At 41.3% G+C, this 27,029-nt stretch overlaps 1 protein-coding gene across 7 annotated transcripts in view; it reads right to left on the reverse strand.

Annotated features, from left to right (window-relative positions):
- PLCB4 (phospholipase C beta 4) overlaps window positions 1-27,029 on the reverse strand; it is a 485,858-nt gene that overhangs the window by 344,506 nt on the left and 114,323 nt on the right. For 2 of the 7 annotated variants that reach the window (XM_047771684.1, XM_047771686.1), the window contains exon 1: window positions 19,308-19,865. The exons of 4 other annotated variants lie outside the window; for them this stretch is intronic. The gene's annotated coding sequence lies outside the window, so the exon portion shown is untranslated. Of the gene's footprint in view, window positions 1-19,307; window positions 19,866-27,029 lie in introns of those variants that run through there. One more of the 7 variants, XM_047771690.1, reaches the window with a different exon arrangement.

Genomic DNA, 27,029 nt, shown 5'->3' on the forward strand with positions numbered 1-27,029 from the left:
GTAATGAAAAGTTAATTTTCCCGGTTAGGAGAGGGCAACCCCATGCCTCTCAGTCTCTAGCTCTGCCCAAAGTTTCCTGTCACTTGATGTCATGGTCAAGCTGGGAAAGTGCCCAAGTATGCACTCAATAAATACCACAGATGCGCCTCTCATGATAACCTACGGGTTTGGAGGCACAGTCTTGGTTAGGCCCATGATGACTGAGCGAATTCCCATCAACCTTCACTTTTGGAAAAAAAATGAAGATCAAGCCTCCCTCTGGCACATTGGCCAGGCCTAATGGGTCGTTTCCAGCCCAGCCAACTCTAAGGAGCTGCTTTAACTGTGGGAGTTCCAGAGGCAGGTGCTGATCCCATAAGGATGAAGAGGAAGCCTTAAGACATTACTCACACAAAGTGGACGAAACAAGAGCCAGCAGCCAGCAATGAGCATGGAGCCCAAAGCTGAATAACTTCTGAAGACAAAGAGGAATTATCTCTCAATAAGGCAGTCTTTATTGCTGTAAACCTACCTTGGTTAATGATCACTTCATTTACACAGTCCAGGCTATGGGTGAGATGCTGTCGCAAAAGAACATGAAAACAGGAAACTCCCCCCCCCACCTCCACCCCAATGCTGCACTCAGGATTGTTCTTGATGACTTACTCTGCCCTTCCTTTCCTCAGAATCATTTCAGAAAGTAAGCCCAAGATCAGAAAGTAATTCCCAAGTCTCACTAGCTCACTAATATTGACCTGTATCTTTCTTTAGCAAAAAGGAAAAAAAAAAAAAAGATGACTGGGTACCCTTTGACGATAATATAGGAGTGTTATTCTAAGCTCCTCTGTAGAACAATTAGTATTTGTCTCCTTTTGTTGTCCTAGCGAGACTGTTATGGAATAAACACGTGTGTTTCCCCAAACTACCTGTTGAAGCCCTAATCCCCAAAGTGATGGTATTTGGAGGTGAGACTTTGGGAGGTGATAAGGATTTGATTAGTTCATTAGAGTGGGGCCCTTGTGACGGGATTCATGCCCTTATAAAGACACCTGATTCTGTCCCTCTCTAGGTGCAAGCACCTGGGAAAGGCCATGGAGGAACACAGCCAGAAGAAGGCTATCTACAAATTAGAAGAGTCCTCATCATGAGGAATATGCTGGCCTTGGAATTCAGCCTCTGGAACTGTAAGAAATAAATCTTTGTTGTTTAAGCCACCCAGGCTATGCTATTTTGTTAGAACAGCCCCAAAAGACTAAAAGCTAGACCCCGAAGGTGTAGGGAAAATAATCGAATTGTCCTCAAGGAACCACCTTTGATCACTGGGCATTATTAAGACTTACTCTGAGAAGTTCCCATCATGGCTTAGTGGAAACAAATCTAACTAGTATCCACAAGGACACAGGTTTGATCCCTGGTCTCGCTCAGTGGGTTAAAGGATCTGGTGCTGCTGTGAGCTGTGGTGTAGGTTGCAGATGCATTTCGGATCTGGCCTTGCTGTGGCTCTGGTGTAGGCCAGAGGCCATAGCTCCAATTCGACCCCTAGCCTGGGAACTTCCATATGCTGTGGGTGCCACCTTAAAAAGACTTACTCTGAGATACACCTTGCATGGTGTTCAAGGCAACAAGAGAAAAGAATGATCATCACACTGAGTCTCCTATGGCAGACGGCCCATGACACTGGCAGTCTGCTCACAGATATTAAGTGGATCGGTGCCAGTCTTCCTTGGAAAGACTAATATTATGAACACAATATTAGTAACAGTGTATGAGGCCAAAGACATTTGATGGCTCTTGATAAAAGACAACTGTTGGGACATCTCTGACGGTCACAGCTTGATCAGCTATTCAAAGTTTGGTCAAGGTCATCTTTTCCATGGAACTTTGCCCCGAGAAACACAATCAAACACAACATATGGGCTCTACAGCTTAACTCACTGGACTTCTCATCTCCACAAGTCTCACCACAGCATTTGGCAAGCCGGTGTCTGGATAACAAGTTCATGAACATTTGTTCAATTGTTGCTTAAGGGCTTACATAATTTTGCTAGAACAAAGTCTTCCAGGGTCTGAGAGCAACAACTGATTCAGATGGAATCACATTACAAACTCCTTCTCAATGAGGAGAAGGATCAATAGCCCTTTTTCCTGCAGAATTTGCACCTGGAGTCCTTGAATGGGTGAGAATGAGTATGGATGTGATCTTCAGCCAGGAAATGAGTTAGCAACACTAAAGCGATCTGGAAATAGTTTTCATGGCACCACTGATTGCAGTCTTCTCCTCAGGTCAGCAAGATTGCCTGTCTTTGAGTGAAAGTTATACCAGAAATCACCTTTTTTTTTTTGCTTTTTAGGGTGTCACCCACAGCATATGGAGGGTCCCAGGCTAGGGGTCTAATTGGAGCTACAGCCACCTGATCTACGCCAGAGCCACAGCAAAGCCAGATCCGAGCCACATCTGTGACCTATACCACAGCTCATGGCAACACTGGGATCTGTTTAACCCACTGAGCGAGGCCAGGGATGGAACCTGCAACCTTATGGTTCCTAGTCGGATTTGTTCCCACTGCACCACTGACGGGGACTCCAGAATCACATTTTCAAGGGGATTTTCAGTTGGGGCACTACTCGAGTTTAGGCAAGAGGTAGCCCTAAAGAACAGGCATTAGCATGCACGCTTCCCCAGAGCAATCTCTGCACAACCACCACCTCACACCTCCCCCAGCCTGTAGAATTCAAACAGGAGAACCAAAGAAATAGGAAAATTCTCCATCAAGCAGCTGATTCTACTTGTGGGACTGAAATCTCTGAACAATGAGCCTGAGAAGGCTTTCAATAACACAGATTATTTTACATAATAATCCACAGTGATGCCAAGACACAGATTTTTACGATGATGAATTTTTGGCCCACAAGACCGTTAGGACAATACATGCTTCTGTTGGGAACTCTCTATTTCACTTACACTTTGATGCAAAATGAGGGACTTCAGCCAAGAAATTCCAGGGCACATGCTGATTTATGTCTAGGAATGCTACATTCCTAAACAAGGCACTGGGCACCCAGTCCACACTCATGTCTTTTCTTTCTTTCTTTTTACAGCCGCACCTGCAGCACATGGAAGTGCCCAGGACCAGGAGTTGAATCGGAGCTGCAGCTGTTGGCCTACCCCACAGCCACAGCAACACAGGATCCGAGCCGAATCTCTGTGATCTACACCACAGCTTGTGGAAATGCCAGATTCCTAACCCACTGAGTGAGCAGCCTCACAGAGACAATGTCAGGTCCTTAACCCACTGAGCCACAATGGGAACTTCCACACCCATGTCTTATGGTGCATGCTCTGTTCCTATGTTCACCAATACTTCCTGCATGTGCTTCTTCATTTTTTTCCCCCCTCATCCTCACCAGAGAAGGGACTGTCCTGGACAGTGATGTCTTTTGTTTTATTTCGCTCCATCTGAGGCAAGTAACCTCAGAATTTTCAAACTGAAGATCATCTATTCCCACTTCCGACTTTGAGGAAGAAGACACCCACAGGGAGAGAATTGAAAACAACTAAGTTTGAAATAAAATGCTCCTCCATGGCCACTTTGTCTCATTTGCTCCAGGAGGCAGGTGCTCAAAGAGACTAAAATGTCTGTGACTCTGGACTGCAAACCTCTGGCGTATCAAATTCAGTGTCAAGAGAAAAAAAATAGTCATCTCCTTTCTCAGTGAAAAACCTGAGCAAACCTGCTATGTTAGTTTTCTGCTGGTCTCATAACAACATCCACAAACCCAGTGGCTTAAAACAACACCACTTCTCTGTCTCAAATTTCTGTGGGTCGGAAGTATAACATAGGTCTCACCAAGTAAAACCAAGGACAGTGCTTCCTTCTAGAGGGTCTGAGGGAAAAGCTGTCACTTGCAACTCCCAGCTTGGAGAGGCCACTCACGTTCCTTGGGTCATGGCTCCCTTCTTCCACGTTCAAAGCCAGTAATGTGAATCAAGTCACAAGTTCCTTCAAGCTTTGGATTTCTCATGCCATTTGTTCTAACATCCAAGCACATATGCATTCTCTCTCTCTCTCTCTGACAATAGTCAGTTAAGATTTCTACTTTAATTTTTAATTTTGGGGGGGCACACCTATGGTATGCATAAGTTCCTGTGTCGGGGGCTGAACCTGTGCCACAGCAGCAACCCAAGTCACAGCAGTGACATCAGATCCTTCACTGCTGGCCACCGGGGAACTCCCAAAGTTCCCTACTTTTTAAGAACTCATACCTTGACCCACACAGACTATCTAGGATAATCTAAACACTTCAAGGTCCATTCTCTTAATCAGATCCATGACTTCCCTTTTGTCACGGAAGGTAAAATTTACAAATTCTAAAAACCAGAACTTAGACATTTTGGGGAGCCATTATTCTGCTTAAGATAGCAGCCCATCTTTCTTTCTTTCTTTCTTTCTTTCTTTCTTTCTTTCTTTCTTTCTTTCTTTCTTTCTTTCTTTCTTTCTTTCTTTCTTTCTTTCTTTCTTTCTCTCTCTCTCTTTCTTCCTTTCTTCCTTCCTTCCTTCCTTCCTTCCTTCCTTCCTTTTCTTTCCTTCTTTCTTTCTTTCTTTTTCTTTCTTTCTTTTTATTTGTCTTTTGTCTTTTTAGGGCCACACCTCTGGCATATGGAGGTTCCAAGGCTAGGGATCCAATCAGAGCTACAGCTGCCGGCCACAAGCCACAGCCACAGCCACAGCAACGTGAGTTCCGAGCCGAGTCTGTGACCTACACCACAGCTCATGGCAAAACAAGATCCTTAACCCACTGAGCGAGGCCAGTGAAGCCATGAAGGGAACTCTTGATGGTAAAACTTTATTCAGTATTCCACTTACCCCCAGTTTCCTATTACCTCCAACCTCTACGCTTCACCCTATACATTATCTACTTGGAAGCAGAATACCTTTTCAAAGCCACCCATATATATATTTGGCTAGTGGTCAAATGCAAGCTGCTGCTGAAGTCTACACCACAGCCAGGGCAGCAGTGGATCTGAGCCGCATCTCCATGCAGCAATACCGTATCCTTAACCCACTGAGCGAGGCCAAGAATCTACGCACATCCTCATGAAGACTACATCAGGTTCTTAACCCAGCTGAATTACAACAGGAACTCCACAAATCCACCCATCTTAACAGGTATTTCTCTATTCAAAATGCTTTAGTGGTGCCCCATTATCCATAACTGCAGCTTCTCCAAAATCTGTGCTTGTGGAGTTCCCATCGTGGCGCAGTGGTTAATGAATCTGACTAGGAACCATGAGGTTGCAGGTTTGATCCCTGGCCTTGATCAGGGGGTTAAGGATCTGGCTGTGAGCTGAGGTGTAGATCGCAGACGTGGCTCGGATCCCTCCTTGCTGTGGCTCTGGAGTAGGCCGGCGGCTGCAGCTCTGATTGGACCCCTAGCCTGGGAACCTCCATATGCCACGGGAGCGGCCCTAGAAAAGATTAAAAAAAAAAAAAAATCTGTGCTTGTATCCCTCTAAAGAAACTAGAAAAACCAGGTGACCAATAGTCAGTTTTAAGTTGATATCCTAATTTTTATCATCATACATTCAAAAAAGTTGTTGATATAAATTTCTGGCATGCTGTAAAGGTTGACATTTTAAGTAAAATAACTGCTATATCACTCAAATAAATCCACAAGAATTTAAACAGTACAGTGATTTGATATCCATGATCATCCATTTAAAAAAATAAATAAATTCTGGAGTTCCCTGGTGGCCTAGCACTTAAGGATTAGGTGTTGCCACTGCTGTGGCTTGGGTTCAAACCCTGGCCCAGGAACTTCCACATGCCATGGGGGCAGCCAAAATTAAATAAATAAGGCATTCTTTTCTTTTTTAAAAAAATTTTACAGCCCCTCCTGTGTCATATGGAAGTTCCCAAGCTAGGGACCGAATCCAAGCCACAACCGACACTTATGCTGAAGCTGAGGCGATGCCAGATCTTTTAACCCACTATGCCAGGCTGCTTATCAAACCTGTGTCTCCACAGTGACCTGAGTTACTGCAGTGGGATTCTCAACCCACTGCACCATGGCAGGAACTCCAATAAGCTCTCGTTTAACATTTACGTTTTATCATGCTCTTCTCATTCTATCTTCAATGCAAAATTTTATCTTAGTGAATATATTTTGATTATTCAAAGTTTTTTTGTTTGTTTTTGTTTTGTCTTTTTTTGGCCGAATCATGTACATGGAAGTTCCGAGGCTTGGGGTCCACTCGGAACTGTAGCTGACAATATATGCCACAACCACAGCAAAGCCAGATCCTAAGCCAAGTTTGCAACCTACACCCCAGCTCACAGCAAAGGCAGATCCTTAATCCACTGAGCCAGGCCAGGGATCGAACCCAAGTCCTCATGGACACTAGTTGGATTCGTTAACCGCTGAGCCACAACAAGAACTCCTCAAGATATTTTTTGAATTGACCTATCATATACATGCATATACACAACAAAAATATGCAAATAATTTAGAATTTAAGTATTAATTTACTCTGAATTTAGCCCCAAAGGGTGAAATAATTTCTTCTGAGTTATACAATAACATATACTAGTAAACAACTGAAAAACACACAAATATAATAAAATTTTGACCAATAAATATTAAATATAAAAAAACTTTAAAATATGTCTCTTGATAAGATACAGCTTTAAAAAATTAACCCAGGCATTTATAGATGAATATTCCTTAATGCTAAAGTAATAATGGTTTTGCATCAATTTTATTCCAATTTTTCATATTCCTATGCATAACTGCTGATAAATCCTTTTGCCCTAAAATGTAGATGAATGTGTGAGAGTTTAGCTGCAGCCACATCACCCACATCCCTGAATTCTTTTTGAGTTTTAGGCCAAAAGATGGTGATCTATCATCAACATTACTTTCAATCACGTATCAAATATGCCAAGTGATCCAAACATGCCTTCCATCTCGTTATAACAAAGTGTCCTTTTGTTTAGGCCTTAGGCTGTTTTCGCCTCACAGGACAATATTAGAACTCTGGAAAGATGAGAGGAATGAATCCCTTCTATAAAAAGGGAATCGGGAGAGCAGCTGCATCTCCAGGAAGATCAACTTTAGGAAAGAGTGGCCATAAAGGCTGGAAACCTGGATGACTATCCCCTCACGAGTCTCTGAACCCTAAGTGTTCCCCATTAGAATGTCTTTTTTATTTTATTTTTTGTCTTTTTAGGGCCGCACCCATGGCATGTGGAGGTTCTCAGGCTAGGAGTCAATTTGGAGCTGTAGCTGCTGGTCTACACCACAACCACAGCAACATCAGATCCGAAACAGCATCTGCAACCTACACACAGCTCACGGCAACGCTGGATCCTTAACTCACTGAGCGAGGCCAAGGGATCAAACCTGAGTCCTCATGGATGCTAGTCAGATTCATTTCCTCAGAGTCACGATGGGAACTACTCATTAGAATGTCTTCACGGATGCCCAAAGCTATGTCTAGAGGCTGTTTTGAAAATGGCTGACCTATAGGATAAAATCAAAATGACTTTGCATAAAACACAATGCCTTTCATGATCTGAGGGAGCCTTGTGTCCCATTTCCCTACCTTTATCCCCCTATGTCCCAGTCCCTACACCAGCTTGAGAAAGCTGAATGACGTATACTGGTTGTAAGTTTGCTTTCAAGGGGAATATGTGTCAAAAAGACTGCCTTTCTTCACTACACTTTGACCCCCAGCCTGCTGCTATTTTAGACACAAGGAATGAGTCACTGAAATTTATACCAACCTTGCCCCTGGCTCAGTCTTGTCATAGGGACTCTACTTGCTGTATGAAATAAATTAACAGCAGCAGTTTAACTTGTCCCCATACCTTTAGGATAAAATTTTGTATAGTAAACCACCCAGCCCTATATTTTATTCCCATGCTCTAGGAATGCCATTCAACAATTCCAGCATTCTTGTTGTTGTTGTCGTTGTCTTTTTAAGGCTGCATCCTGGGCATTTGGAGGTTTCCAGACTAGAGGTTGAATCGCAGCTGTAGCCCCTGGCCTATACCACAGCCACAAGCAACACCAGATCCAAGCTGCATCCACAGCCAACTACCATAGCCCATGACAATGCCAGATTCTTAACCAATTGAGCAAGGCCAGGGATCAAACCTGCATCCTCAGGGGTACCAGTTAGATTCGTTTCCATTGAGCCACAATAGGAACTCCCTGGCATTTCATTTACAGAAATGAGGTTCTTTTTCTTCCTCTCTTCTCCTGTCCTTATATTGACTGCTCTCTCTGAAGCTGTCCCTACTTTTCCCTTCCCCATCCCAGGTATAGAATCAGTCACTCTCTTCCCTGACAGCATGTGGCTTTTCCTTCTCTTGGATATTTTTCACATTCTGCTTGGTGTCATGATGATGATGTGGGTAAGTCTGGTCTCCATGGCAGCCACATCCATTGGTTCCATCCTCATGTGATTCCTGGGTCCTGACCACACCTCCTTGAAACTCTCTTCCCTCATAGCCACTCCACTCCTTTTATTCCACCTATAATCACTCTTCCTCAATATCTTTCACTTGCTCGTCTCTCTTCCCACTCCTTATCTCAGAGGTTCTTACACTCTTTCTGGTGCAACAGCAGAGGTCTAGCCTGAGCTAACACCAAATTCATATGACAGGAGCCTTTTCCGAAGCTGGGAGGGGAAGAAAGAGTGATAACAATTTCCTCGTGTTAGGGTTCCTATCATTTTTCCTGAAAGGTTGCCACCTAACTGTGAGCAATGGTCAGCAAATGACATAAGCAAGCAAATATTAAAGAAAAACAGAAAATTAATCATATATCTACATATATATATAAAACAAGAGTTTTGCATTCATGGGTTACAATTTCATATTATGCATTATTTAGCATTTCACTAACAAAACTGGTGATCCACATTCTCATAACATAATGAAACATAACCACTTTTCTACATGTGTGTACATTCACACCTGTAATGTAAATTACACATATTAAATATCAACATACAATTGAATCCCTCTCTGTGTAATATCACAACAGGTAAAAATAGCCCAGTGGAACTCTCAGGTATTGCAGATGTGAATGCAAAACTGTCCAACCATTTTGGAGACCAATTTGGCAGTTTTTTTATGCAACAGAACATGTATACGTTCCAGCCATTCCATCCTCAGATATTTACTCAAAACAACATGTCCACATAAAGATTTGTATACTGGGAGTTCCCCTCATGGTGCAGTGGAAACGAATCCAACTAGGTACCATGAGGTTGAGAGTTCAATCCCTGGCCTCGCTCAGTGGGTTAAGGATCTAGCATTGCCATGAGCTGTGGTGTAGGTTGCAGACGCTGCTCGGATCCTGTGTTGCTGTAGCTGTGGCATAGGCCAGCAGCTGTAGCTCTGATTAGACCCCTAGCCTAGGAACCTCTATGTGCTGCAAGTGTGGCCCTAAAAAAAAAAAAAAAATAGTAAGAAAATAAATAAATAAAATAAAAAAGGAATGACAACAACAAAAAAGACTTGTATACAAAAGTTCACAGCAACTTTCGTAGCCTGAAACTGGAAAAATATACAGGTCTACCAACATGTGAATAAACTGTGATATAGCCACACAATTCAGTAACATTCAGCAATTTAAAAACTATTTATAGGGAGTTCACTTGTGCCACAGTGGGTTAAGGATCTGGTGTTGTCACCGCAGCAGTTCAGGTCACTGCTGTGGCGCAGGTTCAGTCCCTGGCTTGGGAACTTCCACAGTGCCATGACTGTGGCCAAAACCAAAACAAAACATAAAAGAAATAGAAAATGAGAGAGAGAAAAGCTTCTCCCCAGCTCCCTGGTGTAAAAATAAAATGTATCAGTTCTTTTTTTTTTTTTGTCTTTTTGCTATTTCTTTGGGCCGCTTCCGTGGCATATGGAGGTTCCCAGGCTAGGGGTCTAATCGGAACTGTAGCCACCTGGCCTACGCCAGAGCCACAGCAACGCGGGATCCGAGCCGCGTCTGCAACCTACACCAGAGCTCACGGCAACGCCGGATCGTTAACCCACTGAGCAAGGGCAGGGATCGAACCTCAACCTCATGGTTCCTAGTCGGATTCGTTAACCACTGCGCCACGACAGGAACTCCAAAATGTATCAGTTCTTAAACTTGCCTATGCATCAGAATCTCCTGGAGAGCCTGTTAGAACATAGAATTTTACCCCTCTCTTCAGAGCTTCTGATCCCGTTGGTCCGGAGTGGGACCTGGTAGCTGGCATTTCTAGCAAGTTCCCAGGTGATGCTAGTCTGGCGACCGCATGTGGAGAAGCACTGCTTTATATCCTGGTCTTCTGGATCCTTATATAGTTCTGAAACAGCCTTACCCATGAATTATATAAAAAGAAGACTAATTTATTTCACTAGTTACACTATCCACACTAAAAATATTAAGAAAGGTCAAAAGAAAAAATGCCAGTGGTTCTTGGAATAGATGGACAAACTGTTCCTGCTTCAGATACCTTTCTGTATGGTTGAGTTTTTCTTCTCAATCCTTAGGGTACTAAGTAGCTTTTGTGTTTCTGACATTAATTTTGCCACTCTTTTATCAGGAAAAGTGGACATTACACTATGTTCTGCTGATAAATGACAGTGTCAAAGTTCAAAATGTACATCACTTTCTATTGTCAGATGAAAAAGATAGATAAGAAAATTGTGAGGACAGAAGTAGAGGGTGAAAAGAAGAAACTACATGAAAAGATGGAGAAAGAGGGAAGAAAACCACAAATCACAATGGCAACAGAAATTCCCCAAGGGACAAGAACCAGCGTTTGAGAGATTAATAGTCAAGGGAGCAAGGAAAGAAGAAGTGGCTATATGAGCAGGAAGTTTACTCTAGAGATGAAAAGAAAACCACGGTGGAAAAAAGATTTGAAATATAAAATAATGTTGGGTAAAACAAAACAAAAACAGAAGATAGCCAAGAGAGAAGGAAGAGCTATTTCTTTTTCTAATTATTAAATGCAACATTTAGAGAAGAAGATATAGTAACATACAATGATTTGTGAAGAGAGGAAGGAAAGGATCCATTTTTTAAATATTCTCATCTTATTTGCTGGATAAATATTCAAATCCAGGTTAGTGGAAACCAATTGCAATTGTTCAACCCTTTAGAGGTCAGAGTCTGAAATGGCCAGATATGTCACTAGAGGGAGCGGGTAGATTTGGGGTATAGTAAGCATAACATCGCCCCCTGTCCCCAAGATGTCCAGATCCTAATCCCTGGAACATCCCTTTGCTATATGTTATCTTATATAGCAAAAGAGACTTTGCAGAGGTGATTAAAGATCTTACAATGGAGAGATGGGTGGACCCCCCATAAGAATTGCAAGGGTTCTTATACAATAGAAGAGGTGGGAAGGGGAATCAAAGGAGGAGGTATGACAATGGAACTAGAGGTCAGAGTGATGCAGCCACAAGCCACAGAATTTAAGTGACCCCCAGAAACTAGACAAAACAACAGGTTGCTCCCTAGAATCTTCAGAGAAAACATGACCCTGCAGACTTATTTTAGACTTCTGACCTCCAGAACTGTAAGACGATAAACCTGTGTTGTTTTAAGCCACAAAATTTATGGCAATGTGTTATAGCAGCAACAGGCCACTAATACAAGAATCTTGAGGACACTGAGTTGAACTGGAGATCACGTGCCTTCTCTACGGCAGAGAACACAAGTCTGGGCTTTGCCAGATGTCCCAATTTGTTAGCAGATGCAGAAAATCTGTTTGCATAGAGTTAGCAACTAGTAATACTGTGCAGGACAAGGTATGCCTACAATGACTGTCATGCCTTATTTCCTTCCTTTGGTAGATGTACTTACGTGATGCAGACAAAGGACAGGATGGAGAAACCGATGAACAGACTTTTCCAGCTCAGCACTCCACTCCAGACCATAGACCACACCCAAGCTTGCTGGGGCAAAGAACTCAGCTCACAAAACTCCTACATTCCTGGCCAGGATGCACTGAAAGCAACGTGTGGTCCCTTTTCTGTTCCCAAGTCCTTCAGTAGCTAAACTTCAGAGTGTTAGATTTTTTTTACATTCCAGACAACCACTGGGGCGAACGTGCTTCACGGAGTCATTCTGGAAAATGAAACTATTTTGGAAAAACAATTTGTTCTCCATAGATGAAAGGAATTACTAAAGTGCCTAACGTTAGGGCTAACACTGAAACATGGCCAGATACACGACAGTAACTTTTAAAAGTGAAGGGAAAAGAAACATAAAACTACAAATTATTCTGCCTTAATGTGATCCTCTGTTAATTTTATTCTTAGGGCAAGGTGCTAGAAGAGGAGGGGGAATGAAGTTAATCACGTTTGCAGAGACAAGTGGGCTCTCTTAATATTCAGGCAATTAGCCAGCAATATTTACTGAGTGAAGGCTTTCCAAAGCACAAAGCAAGAAAAAACAGGAAATGCAAAAGATGTGCAAGACAGGGCTCTCACACAGAGGAATTCTCACAAAGGAATTCTGTGAGATCCCTGGGAAGATGAGGTTAATATATAAAATAATTAGAGAATAATTAACAGTCTTTACCTGCACTGAAGACTATGCCAAAAGGTTGATAAATCAATGCGATACGTACTCAAGCAATGGAGAGATGGGCAAAGATTTGACTTAACACAGGCAGGAAAACTTCAAGATGGTTGACTTTTTTTTGTTTGTTTTTTGCTTTTTAAGGGCCACACCCACAGCATATGGAGGTTCCCAGGCTAGGGGTTGAATCAGAGCTACAGCTGCCGGCCTATGCCACAGCCACAGCAACACAGGATCTGAACCGAGTCTGTGACCTACACCACAGTTCACAGCAATGCTGGATCCTTAACCCACTGAGCAAGGCCAGGGATCAAACCTGAAACTTCGTGGTTCCTAGTCAGGATTCGTTTCCTCTGTGCCACAACGGACACTCCGGGGATGGTTGACTTTTATGCTCACTCTTCAAGGACAGGCAGGATGTACAAAGGAAAAGGGTAAGATATTCTACTCCACAGAAAGTGGCTGGGTGAATTCTCTCCTGTCCTAGAATCTTAATTTTTTTTTTTTTTTTTTTGCTTTTTAGGGCCACACTCAAGGCACATGGAGGTTCCCAGGCTAGGAGTTGAATTGGATCTGTAGCGACCAGCCTATGCCACAGACACAGCAATGTGGGATCCGAGCCACATCTGCAACCTATACCACAGCTTGTGGCAAAGCCGGATCCTTGACCTATTGGCCACAGAACTCACATCCTGATGGAAACAAGTCGGGTTCGTTCCCACTGAGCCGCAATGGGAACTTCCAAGAATCTTAAAATTTTAATCGAAGCTGAAAGTATTTATAAGACCTGCAAAAATGGCAGCGCTTTGTTATAAGATGAACTTATAATAAGTGCAAGTGCTCTACAAGATATGAGGGAAGATAATTGACATTTTTTTCTATTCCACTGGGGCTTGACATTGTAAGAGGGGGAAAAAGTGACCATTTCCCACAATTCTCTACTTTAGGTTACATGATTATACCAAGAAACGCAGATACACGCCTCTGATGCCCCCAATGTCATAAGATAAAATATTTAAATAAGTAGAAGTCTCATACTGTTGTAATTGAGTGGAAAGCTGCTTCGATTTATAACTTGAATTTATGTTTTTCTTACAATGGTTCTCCAAATTATTTTATTAGAATTGACTTCAGCAAGTATTTATTTGTAAATATTACTCTGTTCTTTCATCTCAGAGAAAAGCAACTTTAAATAGCTTGGAAAACGAGAATGGAGTAAATATGCATGCAGGGCTTTGGGGGTTTTTTTTGCTGTTGTTTTGGTTTGGTTTGGTTTTTGGCCTATAGGCAGTTAACTATGTATTAGCCCTAATGAGACAGAGCCAGTTTCTGGTTTAAAATTTTGAATAGATAACTGTTGAAGTATTTGATCAATTGATTCTAAGGATCACACAGTATGCTTTTAAAAACTGCTGGGCTATTTTCTTGGATTCCTTTTTAAGAGAGAACTTTCTCTTAAAGTTTCTATTAAATGATGTACCCTTAAAAATCACAATAAATTCTCTATGTAAATTGTCTGGAGAAAAACTGTCAGAGAAACTTCTAAGTACCTCACATATAATATCTGTAACTCTGAGTTGTTCTCTATGGATTTTTCTGAAATAAATAAACCACTGCTTATAATTCAGTATTTACTAGAAAAGCAAAATCCAGCTCTACGTAAGGAACAGTTGAAGGAGCTGGGTGGGTTCTCAGAAGATGAGTTTCATGTTTCATTAAAGGGTGTGAAAATGACTAGTGAAAATAACCAAATAAAAAATGGAAGTTTTCTGGCACTTTCAAAGAACTCAACTTGAGTACTCAATAGCCCCTGTGGAGTTCCCGTCGTGGCTCAGTTGTTAATGAATCCGACTAGGAACGATGAGGTTGCAGGTTCGATCCCTGGCCTTGCTCACTGGGTTAAAGATCCGGCGTTGCCCGGAGCTGTGGTGTAGGTCGCAGACGTGGCTCAGATCCCATATTGCTATGGCTCTGGCGTAGGCTGGTGGCTACAGCTCCGATTAGACCCCTAGCCTGGGAACCTCCAAATGCTGGGGGAGCGGCCCTCAAAAGGCAAAAAGACAAAAAAAAAATACCCCCTGAACAACTTTACAAACTTTTTCATTTTTATCATACTCTCTGGCCTATGCTTTCTTGCTGGATATTTAAAAACTGCTTGTGACCAAAGACATGGCTGGATATTTTTATTTTTCTGGTTACAAGTCATTCGGAGAGCCTGGAGTTTCAGGCTAGGTGCAGTCCGGGTAATGGAGGTTTTACACAGCTCCTTGTATCTTTATGAGAGAAGATCCAAATTACTTGAGGGTAAAGTTGACACAAACTCCTGTATGCAAACACGGAATATCTCTGGAATTAAGATTATCACAGGAACAGAGCTTTCTGTTCCCAAAGAAGCAGTGTCAACCAACATATATTTCAAGCTCAATGATGAGGTGAATACATCCTCAAATAAAATCCTCACAAGGAACAGCTGGCCTGAAAAAGGTGTTTTGTTTTGTTTTGTTTCTTTGTATCCAGAGAAAACAGGTGCTAATCACACCAAGAACCTCTTAGAACATGGTTACTGCCAAGTATCTGTGTCTACTGATATATAAGAATCAACCGAGTTATTGGCAAGTAATCTCTGCCGGGAGGAAGACCAGATATTCTAAGTTACTGTTGTTAAATCTTTGATGTGTCAGAATTAAGGAACATGATGAGTTAGTCTAGATGAAATATTAACATGTTAGAAAGTGTCGTACAGGAGTTCCCGTCATGGCTCAGCGGAAATGAATCTGACTAGAATCCATGAGGACACAGGTTTGATCCGTGGCCTCACTCAGTGGGTTAAGGACCCAGTGTTGCCATGAGCTGTGGCGTAGGTCAAAGAGGCAGCTCAGATCCCGAGTTGCTGTGTCAGTGGTGTCTGCCAGCGGCTACAGCTCTGATTCAACCCCTAGCTTGGGAACCGCCATATACTAGAGTACGGCACTAAAAAGACAAAAAAAAAAAAAAGAAAAGAAAAAAGAAAGTACAATGTACAATGTGTACTGCTAAATATGAAAGTAACCTGCATGAAATAAAGTTGATCAAAATTTAGTTTCAAGAAATAAACTAATCACAAATCACCTATTTGGGATGAATTAAGTCCTCATTTGGGAAAATTCACAAAAGAACAAAAGGAGCTGAGAAGGGGCATGAGGGAACTTTCTCAGGTGCTGGTAATATTCTATATTTTGCCGGGGATTTATACAGGTACACTCAACGTGTCAAAGCTCAACTTATGTACAATTAAGGATGTGTGCATTTCATATGAAACACTCAAAAAATACTGAACTCTAGTTAATCATAAGAATGGTGAAATATGCCAACTGAGGCTTATTTTAAAAGGCATCAAAAATAAGATGGTGCTCCATGAGTTAAGAATCCAGCGTTGCTCTTAGCTGTAGTGTAGGCTGGCAGCTGTAGCTCTAACTTTACCCCTAGCCTGGGAACGTCCACATGCTGCGGGTACGGCCCTAAAGGACAAAAAAAAAAAAAAAAAAAAGGGAAGAGATGGACAAAGGGATAGGAAGGTTGACAGATGTGATGAAGCAAAATGTTAACGGTGGAATCTAGGTGGTGAATATACAGCTGTTCACTGAAAACTCTTTCAAGTTACTGTACATGTGAAATTTTCATTAAAAAGGTTTGAAGAGGAAAATACAATGGGAATAAAAATTCCTGAAGCATTCGGGGTACCACACTAGTGCTCCAATGCTCACTCCCTTCCCTTTAAGAGTCCATAGTGCCAGAGTTCCTGCTGTGGTGCAACGGGTTAAGAATCTGACCATAGCACCTCAGGTTGCTGTGGAGGCACAGGTTTGATTCCCAGCCCCACACAGTGGGTTAAAGGATCTGGCGTTGCAGTGGCTGCTGGGGCTCAGATGGAACTTCCATATGCTATGGGTGTTGCCATTAAAAAATAATAACAATAAGAGTTCATAGTGTATCTAGGACCCTGACCAAATATTTATGTAGAAAACTCAAAGCATAAACCTAACAAGCTGAGACATGGAAGGTTTATTAAAAAAAAAAAAAATCAACGCTGGAGACCGTCTGATGATATTGGATTTGTGAAAGGAAAAGAAGCAGTTCCCCACAGATGACAATTCTATACTTCAATTCTCACTGAGCTGTAGTGGGGCACCTGCAAGCCAGGCTGGGCAGAAGATGCTCTTAGAAGCTATAGGAGCAAGATGCAAATCAATCCCAACACATGCAGGACGCTCCTGATGGGCAGAGAGAGGGAGTGGATGAGACCTTGGTGGTGACGCAAGAGAGACCTGTCCCCAGAGGCCAGGGGCAGGGCTGTCAAAGGTAATGAGTCCCAGAAAAGAAAAGCCATGGTGGCTCATTGGAGGCTATGATACTGCACGTTGCTTCCAGAGAAAACAGGAGGTGACACGTCATCAGTCACATCATCTGTGAAGAGCCAGTGCCTACACTGGTCACTTCACCTTGATCACATTCTCCGTCATTTGCCGCACCAGCCCATTGCTTAGCATTGATTAGACAATGTTCGTTAAGTTAAAAATAATTATCTGGGAGGTTTTTAATATCATGTCAAATCACGTTTAATATTCTGTTTGATATTGTGTTATCAAGTTTGATATCGCCAAAGTATGCTCCCAGAACCTGCAGCGTCGGCAGCCCCCCGGAAGCTTGTTAGAAATGCAGAATGTCAGGCTTCGCCCCACACCTGCTGTCTCAGAATCTGCTGTTTAAGCAAATCACAGATGCTTCATACACACGGTCAAGTGTGAGAAGTAGTGGCCTGATCTTACATCGAGTCTATAGCTCAAGCTTCAGGGACCTAAGTCTTCCCAAAGGCAGCTTTAACTTCAGACTGAGAAGCCAAGTATAGGGACACAGGTGAGCCACACAAAGCCTCAATGCCTGGTCTCCCATGAACACCATCCCCTGAGGACTGCTTTCTCTCTGAAAAGCTGTGACCTGGCCCCCACCTGCAGAAAAAGGCTGCCTGGACCCCGGATGCCCCGAGAGTCTATCACAACCAACACATTGGTACGTGCTGCCAACACTTTGGAAAAGTTTCACACTCTCCGATGGGTCTAGAAATAGTCCATATCTCTTCCATCACTTTGCATGTAATTGCTCTTTAATGTAACAAGGGTATAAAATGTTTTATCCCACAGGTAACTATCAGAGGAATTCCCAGGCTACCGTCCCCATTTCAGCTGTAAGACAGCTGGGAAAGTTCTTCATTCCCCTTCTAAACCACCATGGCATGTTGTATTTTATACATGTATCACATATACATCTGTCTAGAATCACTGCATTTTAATGACTGTATTCTGTTTATTTCAGTCACTGTAATAGAAACGGATTTAGGCTCAAATATCTGTGGCTAGTTGCGGGTCACACAAAACTAAAGGTTTAACATTTTCTTTCATGATAACATGGCTTGGAAGATACGAAGATATTCCTCACTGACAAAACAAAGTACACAAATACGAAAGATTTTTCTAAAGCCATCTGAAGCCAATTATTCTGTACTCACTGTGAATTTCCTACTTTAGCCTCATTTCTTTGTAAATATGTGCAACTACATGAAAAAGGGGGGTTTTATAAATATGATTGCCAAATACAGAACCCCAACTTTCTCAGTTACTGAATTCCACCCTAATTTTAGGAAGGAATTTTACCTATTGTCCAACCAACTTTCCAAAGCAATAAATAAGTACATTTCCAAAGTAAGTACAAAGCCTATTTTCCGTCTCACGTCTTATTCAGGAAGAGAGTTTTTAAAACAATCATTCTGCCTCTCTTGCTATAGTTTTTTAAAAAGTGGCAATCAAAATACAATAAGTTGAAATATGTCCCCTACTTTTATTAGTCATTTTGAAAAATAAGAGTGAATCAGTTTCGGTAATAATTCATGCACGACGGGAAAAGGTTTAACACTCTTTGTGCTGTATTGCATCAGATTTAGGTATTAGCAGAAAATATTTTCAAGAGACTAGTTAATTTTCTTTTTTGCTGGACTTAGATTTTTGAACAGTTTTACATTTAAAGCAATATTGGGCAGAAGGTACAGAGATTTCTCATATACTCCAATATAGGTTAATTTTTTAAATATGTAAATGCTAAACATAATGGAAGATAATACAAGAAAAAGAAAGCATATATATGTATGAGTGGGTTACTTTGCTGTACAGCAGAAATAGGCACAACACTGTAAATCAACTATACTTAAATTTTAAAAAAACTGAATATACAAAGTGTTACGCAAATATGCAAAATGATAACAGAAAAATCCAAACAATCAATCCAATACTATCAATAAATGCCTTACTGAAAAAAAAATATTTGAGTTCCAGTCAGGTTCAGGGAAATTTTATAAAAAGCTTTAAAATAAATCTGCATCTAATTAGTGCCAGAATTACCACAAAACTGTGTCTAATACACTCTGTTGTCTTCCTTTTGTCTTATGTCTCTCCCTTATTAGAAAACATGAAGAAAAAAAGCAGTAACGAATAAATCAAACAATCTTTATAAAAAGTCTGAGCGATTTAAGGAATTTAAGAACAGATTATTTTCTTTTCTGCCACTGCATAAACCCTATATCTGCTTACCTTCAGGGATTATAAAAATAAAAGTGTGACAGCCCTCCTGCAAGCTATAAAAAAACCTGAACTTATCCGAACTACTCCCCTTGGTCAATTTTCACTTCCACTCAGCCATTTTTCAGTATGCACTCTTACCTGGTAGGCTTTACACTTCCCCCAGTCAGAAACAGGCTCTTGAGAGCATGCCTGGTACAGGCTCAGCACTGCAGGGGCAATGACAGGGCTGGGATAAGCTCACCCTTTCCAGAAGGCAAGGAGGGGGCCAGAGACTGGGAGGAACAAGCCCACGCGGCAGCAAATGTAAGCGAGACCCGTCCTCTGTGCGGAGTCCCACCCCTCGGCCACAAAGTGAGAGGCTAGGCAATCAGTGCCCAGAGCCACAACAAAATATCCAGACACAGTGGCTGAGAAAGACTCTTTTCACTATTCCAAGCAGAACGACAAATACAGCAAATGCTTTTAACAGGCATCGGGTCCAGTAACTGCCCCAAAATGAGTCAGAGGCACCCCCCCGCACACAACAAGAAGTGCCCCTTGATCAGAGGCTGGGGTTGCTCAGCAGGAAGAGAGAAAAAGTGAAGCCTACACCTGAACTCATCCTGCAAACAAATCTTCGGTTTTTCCATCATGAAGGCTACACAAATTCCAGCCACAAACCTAAAGGACAGCCCAGCCACCCTTCATTGTTCACATTCAGGAAATGTAATCACTTGTAAACTGCTGAAAATCTTTCAACTTCCCCATCTGGCTGCTACCTTTTGCCTGTTTTCCTCCTTTGTAAGACCTTCAGGGTTCAAGAAAGGAAAGGAAACGTTTTAAACTTTTAAGTTACAAGTAATGCTGACATAAAGAAAAATAAATAAGAATGAATATCGAAAATGAGATCTAGAGATTATACCCTTTGCACAGACAGTAGAAGGAGGAGACTTTGGTCCTAGAAATATATCTCAAGAGGATTTTAATTCTACCTCAAATTAAGATACTAACCACACAGTTCTACAAAGTCCTCTAATTTATCCATCCACAAGTGCTAGTGTGAGAATTAAAAAAAAAAAAAATCACCTTTTCCCAAAATGTGCCAGAGAATGTAAAATGTTTTACAAAACAAGGTACCAGGTGAAGTTTTAGGGTTGTCAACTGATACCAATGTCAACAGCATCCTAAACGGCAGAATTTCTCTGTTTTTAATATACTCCTATGCATCATCCATATATTTAAAAAATATTTTATGCATTGTTTCCCATTTATTTAATCCCAGGCCCATTCTTTGAGGGGCATCTTGTATTCTGTGAGACAGATTTGGGAAGTGCTAATAACAGATTCCACTGGCCAATTTTTAAGCAACACACATGCCCTCGAGATGAGGTTTCAAAGCACTTTTCCACCTTATCCCAACTTGTATGAATGTCTATGAAATTCCAGTGTGATCAATTTCTAGATTACTCCATATTATTAAATGGTCAACATGTTTTCCACACAAAAGCATGAGGAACGGAAGCAGATTATATGCGCATTTAATGGACATCTCTTATAATCCTCCCATCACGCTAGAAAATGGGGGACAGCACGGTGTCCAGCCTCAAGCAGCTGGACATTTTGTTGGAACCTCTGCAGCTGCTCAGGGTGGGCATACCAGGTCACCCATTTACCCTCAGAGATGAATGTCAGACCTCAGAGATGAACATTCAGCCCATGTATCCTACAGGGCGGGCACTGCAGCCAAGACACAGATGGAAAGCCAGGAGTAACGACCACCCAAACGCAATGCCAACTGCATCCCTGTGTGCACATTGCAACCACTTGACTCAGACTCAAGAGGAAGAAACTGAGTCATGTGCCTCCAGCAAGCCACCTGTAGAACCGACTGCCCCCTCCAACACCTCCTCTCCTCTCAATCCCGGAGCCCTGCGTGCTCTGCCCATCCCCAGCAATCCCTGTACATTCTGCCGTTCTCATTTAGGTGAAAAGCAGGTTTTCAGGATAGACTGGCAGTTCACAGCTGCTCCACCAAGATAATTAAGTCACCCTGAGCCCTTATTCATCTACCGCGACTCCTCCAGAACAAACCACTGCACACAAGTTATTTTCCAAATCATGTCCTTTTAAAGACGGACCTTTGTCTAAAATGAATTATATTCCCCTAATCCTTCTAAGAAGAAGATCTTTTAACATAATTTTAAAACCACACCTTTAGTTCCTAACTACAGATTCTACTAAATAAAGCCAAATAAATACAACACTCTATTGGAGCGCCCACTATAATAGGTTAAAGCAAAACATTTTACTTATCAATGACAGAAGAAATGTGGGATGGTATTTCTACATCTGTAAAACAGCAATAAAATCCCTTCTAAAGTAACAATCACATCATAAGGCTACATTACAGAAAAATATAAACTCCAACCCCCCTGAGCAAACACAAGCTGCTTATTGATACTACAGTATCTTGAGGAGACATTCTTTCAGCCACTACTTACTAAGGGCTTGCCATGTGACAAAAACAGGGAGCTAAACAGAGCCACTATTTCCTATACACAGTTCCCATCTGTGTCTCGTTATAACAAATGGATATAGGCTGGGATGTCTTAAAATTGTGAAAGCGACACAAGTTTATTTAAAAAGTTCAGACCACAGAGGGCATAGAATTAAGAGTAAAAACTCGCTCTTTCATATTAATTACAACCACTACTGAGTTTCAGTTTACATTTGCTTGTTTACATTTGCCTGCAATCACTTTATTTTAAATGACTCATATTCAAATTATAGTTTCCTTCTAATGAAGGAGTTTATCCCCTTTATATTATGATTTCTAATAACCATGTTGTTCTCCTTAATTCTATTTTTTCATTTTGTGAGGCTTCCTGGTTTGACATTTTTCTTTTGTTTGGGTTTTTGCAACATAATTATTTAATTATGAGATGGAAGCCAAACAATTATAGCATGCAGAATACAATGAAAATGCTATAAATCTTCTCAACACACACACACACACACACACACACACACACACGTGTGTGCACACGGTAAAGCTGTGGGGGGTGGGGAACGAGATTAACAGATAAACCCTACTATACATAAAATAGATAACCAACAAAGACCTACGATATAGCCAGGGAACAATATTCAATACCTTGCAGTAACCTATCATGGAAAAGAATCTGAAAAAACACACACACACACATATCAGAATCACTTTGTTGTATACCTGAAACTAATACACCACCGTAAATCAACTATACTTCAATTTAAAAAAAAAAAAAAAGGTAACACTCGGAGGCACTGGATTCACAAACCTTACTGTAGTAATCACGTCCCAATCCACATGTATATCAAATCATCACTTCATACCCATACACCTGAAATGTATACAATGTTATGTCAATTACATCTCAATAAAGCTGAAAAAAATAAAGGTACAGTAACCATGAAAAAAAGAAAATGTCAGAAATCTTGATAACATCAAAATAATAAGTAATATAATCAAGAGACTAGAGGAGAAGATAGGAGGAATATGAATGTGCTATTTATTTAACTGTTCAGATGTAGGAGCCAGTAGGCACTGTCTGAAGTTAATAAATCAAGAAACGTAGACTTTGGTTATATTATTATTCATATTTGTAATACTTTACTTCCACAATCAAGTGAAAAACGCAATACGAACCTGAATTACAGAAGGGGAAAAAAAGAAGAAACATAGAAGATATTGCATAATCAAGAAACAAAGAAAACATCAAAACGGGAACAAGGGCTGCCGCCAGAGACCCACCTGGGTGCCTCCAACCTCCCTCCTCCAAGTACAGGCTTTCTGCCTTGGACTTGCCACAGCCTCCACCTCCCACCTCCTGGGGCTCTAAGAGACATATATTTTGATTTTCCTTGGATTTCCTCCAAATATTACCAAATTTAGCAGAAATGCTTCAGTCTTTTGGGCTAGAGCCATTTCCTACTTTTACCGAAGATTTCCCCCCCCCCCACTTTTTAGGAATTTTTTTTCATCTCCATAGTTTCAGGGAAGAGAATAGACCCTTTCACTCAAGTCCTTTGATGGAAACCCCCCTGCCTCCCAACTTGCTCTAAGGTTCTTTTATTATTTTCTATATGCTTTGGTCTTTCTGTCTCTCCACTTCCTCCCTCTAACTGCTTCTTCCCTTTCAAACCTCCTGGTGTTAAAACCACTGGTGTGCTGAGCCGCCTTGCACCACCTACAGGAGACAACTCCGAGCTTCTCTTCCCACATCCAGGCAAGGTGGAAGGATTTACACCACAGAAATCAGCACACAAGACACATCGAGCTTCTTCCCCCTCCCCCTTTTCAGTGCCAGGTGTTAAACTTTTACTAGCACATCACCAGAAAGGTCTGCAAATTTAAAAAACTGCCTTTGTGGAGTTCTTGCCATGGCTCAGTGGTTAACAAACACCGACTAGCATCCATGAGGATGCAGGTTTGATCCCTGGCCTCGCCCAGTGGGTTAAGGTACAGCTCAGATCTAGCACTGCTGTGGCTGTGGTGTAGGCCTGTGGCTACATCTCTGATTGGACCCCTGGCCTGGGAACCTCCATATGCCACATATGTGGCCTTAAAAAGAGAAAATAAATAAATAAATAAATAAAATAAAATAAAAAACCACCTTTGAGAACTGTAAAGTAAGGACATAAAAATGTTTACCCAAGAATGAGAAAAGACTTATAATTCTGGCTTTTAAAAAAAATCAAGTACAGTTGATTTATAATGCATAGATTTCTGCTATACAGCTACGTGACCCAGTCATTCATATACATCTTTCCTTTTCTCGTATTATCTTCCATCATGTTCTACCACAAGAGATTGGATATAGTTCCCTGTGCTATATACAATAGGCTTTAAAAAAAAAATTAGCTGGCACAGGGAGTTCCCTAGTGGTCTAGTGGTTAGGATTCTCGGCTTTCACTGCTGCGGCTAGGGTTCAATCCCCGGTCTGGGAACTGAGATCCCACATCAAGCCACCGCATGCTACAGCAAAATAAAACATAACAAGCAAGCAAACAAACCCCCCCAAATTAGTTGGCACAGACTGCTTTATGTATTTGAGATTGCCAGATAAGTAATCTCAACAAGATACACCAGTGCTACAATACTGGAATATTACAGGGCCAGTGAACATGGATAAAGGTCGTGTTTTCAAAGTAAATGCCATCTTTCCAACACCCTTTTAATATATTTTTATAGCATCTTTCTCCCTAGTAGCTCTAAATAGCATATTAAATCTACTTATTGATTCTCATTTTCTAGAAATATAAGAAAGTATTAGCACATTCATTTACTGTAACACGATAAACAAGGAAACTTTTGGGTTCTGCCTCCTTCTGTTCCTCCTTTCCCCCAAATCCCCAAAACACACCAACATCACATTTTTGCGTCCTTTTTTCCCCAGTGCCCTAGGGCCTTCCAACCTTGTTAAAGATCAAGTTTAAAGCCCACAACCCAGTGCACCCTCCACAGTCAACTCATTGTTCCGGGGAGCAAAGGACAAATTAGCAGAGAACCTCATTTTAAAGAATGGTAATGACATTCTAATAAACATGGCCAATTCAGTCCACAATGGATCATCCAACTAGGGAATCAGAAACAAAAAGATTTGACAGAAACAAACAAAAAAAGGAACACACTCTGTGAAGAAATAAACAACAAAAACTATCCCTGAAACTTAACATATTTAACATATCCCCCCAATGTTCCCCTTACTCATCATGCTAGCTGTGTTTAACATCTTCAACTGTATCACTGATTATCAGTATTAAGGAAGTCCATCAATACAATCAGGATTATTGCATCGTATTTTAGTAATAATTATCAGTACATAGTGAAAACATAATTACCTTTAAAGTTACAATCTGCAGAACAATGAAAATGCTTCCTAGGAGTTCCCTTCCGTGTCTCAGTGGTTAATGAACCTGACTAGGATCCATGAGAATGCAAGCTTGATCCCTGGCCTCACTCAGTGGGGTCAAGGATCCAGCGTCACCATGGAGCTGTGGTATATGCAGCAGATGAGGCTTGGATCCCGCCTTGCTGTGGCTGTGGTGCAGGCTAGCAATTGTAGCTCCGATTCGACCCCTAGCCTGGGAACTTCCAAATGCCTTAGGTGCAAGCCCTAAAAAGCAAAGCAAAAAAAAAAAAAAAAAAAGCCTCCCAAGTCCTTTTGCCTCCATATTTATTCTACTCCAAGAAAAAAAATATGTACAATGAATGAGATAAGCAATGTCAGATATTATTCAGGAGCGATAACCTCATTTTTGTCTCACCTCTTAAGAGTCGATACAACAAAATTCATTTCACAGAACACAACTTGTGAGCTGTCAATACTCTGCTCTAAGTCAAACTTTCCTACCACCACCTTATGCTTTTCTCACCATAATCATAATCCTAAATTATTATGTAGTTTACATAGATATGAGTAACTGGCGATCAGCAGCTCCTGGTTATAAGTTAAACTGGACAGCATCAGATGGTCATGAAAAGCATCAGGCTGGGATCAGACACTCCTGGGTTGGCACCAGAGTTATTTCATTTTGGACAAGTTACCTAACCTCTCTACAGTTCAGATTTCTCATCTCTAAAAAAAGAACAAAAATCGCCACCACACAGGGTTCTTGAAATGTTTTCAATAAGAAAACCTTCACAAAACACTTAAGGGAGTTTCCTCATTGCTCAGTGGGTTAAGGATCCAGTATTGCCACTGCTGCGGCTCTGGTTACAGCTATGGTGCAGGTTGTGGGTTTGATCCCTGGCCTGGGAACTTTCGAAGGCTGTGGGCCAAAAATATATAAACAAACAATTAACATATCATCTGGTATACAGTAAAGACTCAGTTCACTGGGATAATAACTTCTAACTGCCATGATCTAGAAATACATGCCAACCACTCAGCTGTTTTGGAATCACAGTAGTTTTGACCAGAGCATCTCAAATTTTCACATGCACACAAATCACGTGTGGATTTTGCTCAAAAATGCAGGTTGTGATTTGGGAGGTTGGCTGTAGGGCCTGAGACTGTGTTTTAACAAACTCTCAGGTGATACTGATGCTGCTGGTCCAATGGGCATGCTTTGAATATCAAGGATTTGGACCATCTGGATATCCCCCCACCCTGTAAATACACACACACACACACACACACACACACACACACACAGGCATAGTTGGCTAAAAATTCAAACACTGAATCCACAGTCCAACATCACCTTCCCTGTAAAAATAGAACTTTTCTTTTAAAATCAGCAAAAAGCTATGAACCACTTGAGATAATTGCTAAATATAGAATATAATTATAAGAAAGGCAAGGAATGGCTTAACCTGGGAAAAGAACTTGGGTTTTTGAATCTGGCAGGCCTGGGTTCAAACCCCAGGCCCATTACACATACTAGCTGTTAATGTATCTTTGGAACAGTGACAGATCGCCTTATAAACTTTGGACTCCTTATGTGTAAAATGGGGATAAGAGTATCTATCTGAAAAATATATAACATCTCAAATAATACCTGTCTCACAAAGAGGTAATATTTATATAGTTAATATGTAATATAGTTATATAGTTAACTATATATAGCTATTGTTAACAAACAGTTAACTATACTAACTATATATATATACACACACACACATACATATACATATATATGTATATCCCATGATCTGAGGCATAGTATGTGCTAAGGAGATGGGGGCTGCCTTTCTGCCCCAGGCTATAATGGATTTTCGTTTTGTTTTGTTTTGTTTGTCTTTTTAGGGCTGCACCCATGGCATATGGAGGTTCCCAGGCTGGGGGTCGAATCGGAACTGTAGTGGCTGGCCTACACCACAGCCACAGCAACGCAGAA

The sequence above is a fragment of the Phacochoerus africanus genome, chromosome 3 (assembly GCF_016906955.1).
Source record: "Phacochoerus africanus isolate WHEZ1 chromosome 3, ROS_Pafr_v1, whole genome shotgun sequence".
Lineage (NCBI taxonomy): Eukaryota > Metazoa > Chordata > Mammalia > Artiodactyla > Suidae > Phacochoerus > Phacochoerus africanus.